This window comes from Nicotiana tabacum, chromosome 8, assembly GCF_000715075.1.
Source record: "Nicotiana tabacum cultivar K326 chromosome 8, ASM71507v2, whole genome shotgun sequence".
Classification (NCBI taxonomy): domain Eukaryota; kingdom Viridiplantae; phylum Streptophyta; class Magnoliopsida; order Solanales; family Solanaceae; genus Nicotiana; species Nicotiana tabacum.
Genome location: NC_134087.1, coordinates 158,042,832 through 158,048,592, shown reverse-complemented (window position 1 = coordinate 158,048,592; position 5,761 = coordinate 158,042,832).

Genomic DNA, 5,761 nt, shown 5'->3' with positions numbered 1-5,761 from the left:
CCCAGACTTTCCTCAAACAAAGACTAATTATGTGCAGTGTGGAAGTGCTAGCCCTGATATGCCAGAGTTCAGAGAGATCTTAGGGACCTCTAGGTAGTAGACATACCATAGGGGCAGAACTTAATAACCTAAGAGTAAGTGAGAGTGCTTGAAATGATTTGAAAGACTTTTGGTAAACAGTAGCAAGAGGTCCTTAGGAGTGAAAATATTTTCTGAAAACTAGTACTAGTTAGAGTGGTAAACAGTTTGGAAAAAAAGTATGAAAAAACATTTTTTGAAATCAGAATGCAAGTCACAGAACACACAGTTTCAAAAACATTTTGGGGCAAACAGGTTCCACACATGGAGAGAGAGAGGGGTTGGGGTACACATAGAATACAACCTAGTGCTTAAGCAAACAGATACACAAATTTCTCAAGAGGTTGTGGAATTGACAAGTTAGTTACAAAGACTACAACAAAGACATGTTGAGAATACATAGGTCTTAGACATGACCAATACACACAACTAGAGTACTTTGAAGGCTAGATGACTTAACCGGATCTCAAAAATAGAGTAGGTAAGACTCATATGAACAGACTAGGCAAGCACTTCATGAAGCATTCAAAGTTTAGAAATACTAATCACATATAGAACAAGCAGGATGTAGACATGTTGGGTAAGACAGTGAACAAACAATGTAGCTTGGCCATACTAGTGAACAAATAGGATTCATGCAATCATCTCAAAATAGGATTGGACATGCTAAACAGTAAACAGATCCTTGTGGGCAAATAAACTATTCATAGCCTCTAACATAACAGACTTCAACATGCTAAGTGATACAATAGTTAGGAAGTGTAATCTAAGCATGTTGGTTACACATTGAGCACATGACAGTAGAATAGTAAATAGAACTGGAAATCACAACTAATGAACTGTCGCAACAAGGAAAACACATAGTTTGGAATGTGAATTGAATCGGGACATACCAGTTAAGGAGAGAATACAGAGTATAGAGTAGAGATGGTGCAAATAGCCAGCCTTGGCTTACAGCCAGCTGGATTAGTGAGAATTGCAAGTAACAAGAGAGAATAGAGAGCTTTTGAGAGTGTTAGAGTATGGATGAACTAGTGTTCGTGTTTTTCAAAATCCAAAATGGGGAAGATTATATAGCACTTAGCAGAGTAAAACAAATAAGGCAAAGAATAATTAAGAGTTCCAAATAAGGTATGCAAGTAAAATTAAATAGTTAATTAGGGCTAAACCCAATCAAATAATTCAACAGAATTGGGAAAACACCCCTTAAATTAACGAGAACCGATTAACAACGAAGTTACAGGTTCAATAAGGTAAATAAATCAATCAAAGACCCTCTAAGAGTTGGTTAAAGCAATTAAACCCCATAAATCAGGCTAATAAACCAATTAAGGCAAGTAGACTAATATGAGTCACAAATAAGGAAAGAAATCACAGAGAAGTACCAATCTCGGCAAAAAATATAATTTGAACCCTAATTACGCAAATAAAATCAGTCAATCCCTTTTAATTGACAAAACTAACGAATAACAGGCAAAATATTGAAAGAATCAGTGAAATAATCAGAAACCCTAGGGATTAAAACATAGATATGAAAAATCAGTCGAACAAGTAAAGAGATCCACAGTCAAACACTTTAGAATTTTTGCAGAAAACTTGAAGGGATGAAACCCTAGTTTGAAAACACTTAAAGAAGAAAACTTGAAGGCATGTCAACATACATCGATTCGAACAAACAAAAGTCATAGATGTCAAAACCTGAAGTATTGTAGTGTTTAAAAAATCGGCCAGTAGTAAGGGAGTAAAGGAGCCTAGACGAGTAGCCATGGAAGTTTAGAAATGCATCAAATACCTAGAGGTTCGACCAACAACAACAGGAAAACAAACCCTAATATAATAAAAATGTTCAGACATCGATTAACTAGTGAAAAAGTAAAGGAACATTTTAGGAAGATCAACGATGAACTCAGGATTGTTCTAGATCTACAGAGATCTGAACCGATTCAAGTCCAAACATTGGGTTTCTTGAAGAAAAGAGAAAGGGTAAGAGAATTTGGCCTTTGAATCAAGGATTTGAATCGTGAGACTTTGATAGAAATCATTCACGGGCCATAGACGGATTTTTGAAGAGCCTTAAACAAGATCTAGACCAGATCTCTTCGAGGTCCTTCTACAAAAACCACACAATCGAACAACCCATGGATATATGAGAGAAGTAGAGGCCTCATACAGTCATAGGATGCCATAGATCGGATAGAGATTCAAAGGATTAGGGCTAATTTTGGGTGGCGGCGATTAGGTTTAGGGGTTGGTCTCAAAGAGAACTGGAGAGGAGGGGATTCGAGGGCAGTTGTATGGAGGAAATGGCTAGGATTTAGGGGGGTCGTTTGATTAAAAAGGTAAGTTTTGATGTGGACCGTTGATCACGATTGTCGACGCCCCCTTTTTCCTCTAACCGTGGGGTAAAAAATTGGGTATACGACATTGGGAAGGACAACTCTATTCCCTTTCGAGAATTGGGTTTTGGAATTTTGAAGAGTCGCCACCTAATGATTGTAGTGCATTAGGACACTTTTCTTTAGAAGAGTTTGAGTTGGAAAACAAGAGTTCGGGTAAGGGCTAGAAATTATCTCGATGGGAAGGTGTTAGGCACCCCTCAAGATCCACTAGTGTGGTTCCCGGCCATGTTACAATTGTGACTTTACAAGTAAATAATCAAGGCTCAAATAAGGACTCGCATATAGCATTGCAATTAGGTTGAAAACATTTGAAAGTAAATAGAGAGGGCAGAAATTTATAAAAAAAGATTTGAATAATTTTACAAGAAAAGATGAAAGCAAATAAAGGGAAGGGGGTCCTAGGTTTATAATTAATATGGATCACTTCGATGCAATATCCAGCAATCACTCCTCAGAAGAGGGGTCGCACAAGATATTAGCGCACCGGTCATCATATCCAAATTCTACCCTTCCCACCTATTAGGTATTAAAGCATGGAATGGTATCGTTGCTTATTGCATGCTATTACCCGTCCTAATCCTATCAGTCCCGAAGGCATTTAATCAATCCTAAAGAGGAAGGGATTTAGGGCCTTTAGGGAGTTTCAAAGGACAAAATACTAGAGGCGTCAACCAAAACACACAACACAATAAAGGAGAGAGCAAATAAGCAAGTAAGGCTCAAGTAAACCTCCTTAAATCACATAAGCCATAGAGTTTAGCATGTCTCGCACGTACTGGTTTGGTCTTTAAAATTAAAGCGATAAGCGGACTGGTTTAACTCATACTTTTAGACAGGAAGTCCGCATTAGGCTTACTCGAATGCAGTTGTCAAAGACTGAACCACTTTTAGCTATATGTTGGATAGTACTAATGATTTCGAAAAGCAGACTTATTATAAAGTGTTATCAGTTTTTCAGAATGAAACGAGTTTTAGGAAAAGAGCGTTTTGTTTTGAAGAGATATAAAAGAAATGAAAAGAACTTCAAAAGTTAGGCAGACCAGTAAAAAAAATCTATGAACTTTATTGAAAAGAGAGAGTTTCAGAGAATGCCAGTTTGTTTAGAAAATGTTCGTTAACTTACGAGACTTAGAAAATCGCAGAAGACTGCCAGTTTTGCGAAAGTATTAATTAATTCAAACAGTTGGTGCTATCTTGCACAAAATGAGACAGTTCAAATTCGGAATTCCTATAGGCATGCTTTCTATATGTCAAATAATTTTAACACTTTTAAATAGGAGTATTACAAACATGGTTTCTATATGCAACTTTGTTGTTAAGCCTACAGTTTCCTAATGGTATCATTATGTGTAGAAAATGTAAACCATTATGAGCATGGTATCTACATGAGTAATTGTAGAAAAGTTTAGAATTTAATCCCTATAAATATGCTTTCTACGTGTAGAGTTGCGCAGACCTGAAATTAAATCCTATAGGCATACTATCTACCCTTTGTGCATAAAAGTAACCCCCTTCCCTTTTCACTAAATCCCCCATGAGTTTGTACAAATTATTACAGGCCGATAAAAATAAAATAGATATTAAAAGTACATCAGAAATTATAGCTACATCCGAGCAGCCTAATTCAGACTTAGTGTCTAACCATATGAGATTGAACCACTTCCGAGATCAAGATTTCCAAAGCCTTCTTTTATCTGGGGTGTTTCAGAGATCCAAGGAGTTTCAGGAACTCCAGGCAGTGCTTACACCCAAGATATTAATTAGAAAGAGTTATAGTGCAGTTTGGAAGGGCCAGCCCTCAGGTGTCTAAGTTCAGAGGGAGCTCAGGGGGTCCTAAGGCAAGGCTCACAAGAGAGGGGCAGAACTTAATGTTCTAAGAATGAGTGCAAGTGCAATAGAAGGGTAGGTGTACCAAGGCAGGCTGGTGGTCATGCCTAGCCATGGGATAGGCTGGCACACCCCTGACCAGCCTGTCAGCTTAAAACTTAGAGAGTTAGGACCTATTGAAGGTCAAGTTCAGCCTTAGACAACAATTTGGATGTTGCCAGGCTATACCTTAACTCAGCACACATAAGGGAATGGGGGTATGGGAAATTGAAAGAGACTAGGATCCCAAGGATCCAGTTTTAATCCATGGACAATAACTTGTGTATTGCCATGTGTTAAACCATAGCTCAAACACATAAAGGGGGGTGAGGAAGAGGGATTCATTGCAGTAATAGATAGCAAGACATAAGCATACTACTTTAAAAGTTGAACTCTACAAAGCAGTAAAGTAGACATGGACATAGAAGCTTGTAAGTAAACACATTGGGGTGGATGCTAGAATCAAAATTGGGACATACCAGTTTCAGGAAAATAAGTGAAAGCAAAAGTTTTTGTAAGCCAAATTGCGAGCAAACAATACAGAAGATCTCAGAAGAGAGTAGAAAATTCCAATAGTTTATAATTGAAAATATGCAATTCGAAAATCAGTAAATGATGATGTCAAGTATAGAAGGGATGGGCCCTTTTATAGTGCAGCAAGCAAGTAAGAAAAGGTAAGGGAATAACCTTGAAATCAATCTCCCTTTAATTAAGGGACTCTGATTTCAAAAGGGTAGAGGCAATTAAGGAAAGAGTCACTCAGAATATTTTCCCAAGAAGTACAATAAGGGTAAATACATAAAAGATATTTAAGGTAAAAGTCCAGTGGTACTTGGTTTGTAAAAAATAAGGAAAAGGAATCAATCAAACAACTAGTAACAATCAAAGTTGAAAGCCTTGTTTGAATGAACCAAGTCAGAAAAGAGGTAAAGGAAAGGCTACAGAAAGTTTTCAAATCAAACGTTGAAAAACAAGGAAAGAATCAATCAGGCTTACACAAAGAGGTCTGAAATCAGTCTAAAATCTAAGGTCATATTAGAGGGACATTCAGCGTGTATAAAAGGTGCACAAACTTTAAGCATGCGAGGTTAAACCATAGCAAAGAGAAGCAACAATAACAACTACGAAGTCTGTAGACAGTGAAACATAGTAGTCACATAGGTTGGTCTTGTAATAGGGAGAAGGGGGTATCAGAAGTATGCCAAAGAATCAAGTAAAAGGTCCTTTAGTTCAAAGATTGCAAGAAACCAAATCATATAGAGAAGCAGAAGTTAAACAAGAAGGACTTTGAATCCAGTCGAGTAACTTCAAATAGATGAAACAGTTTTCAGAAACATCAATTAAGCCCAAAAGAATTAGGGCTTCGAAATCAAACAATTTTAGAGGCGAGAACCAAACAAATCACGTAGCAAATAACA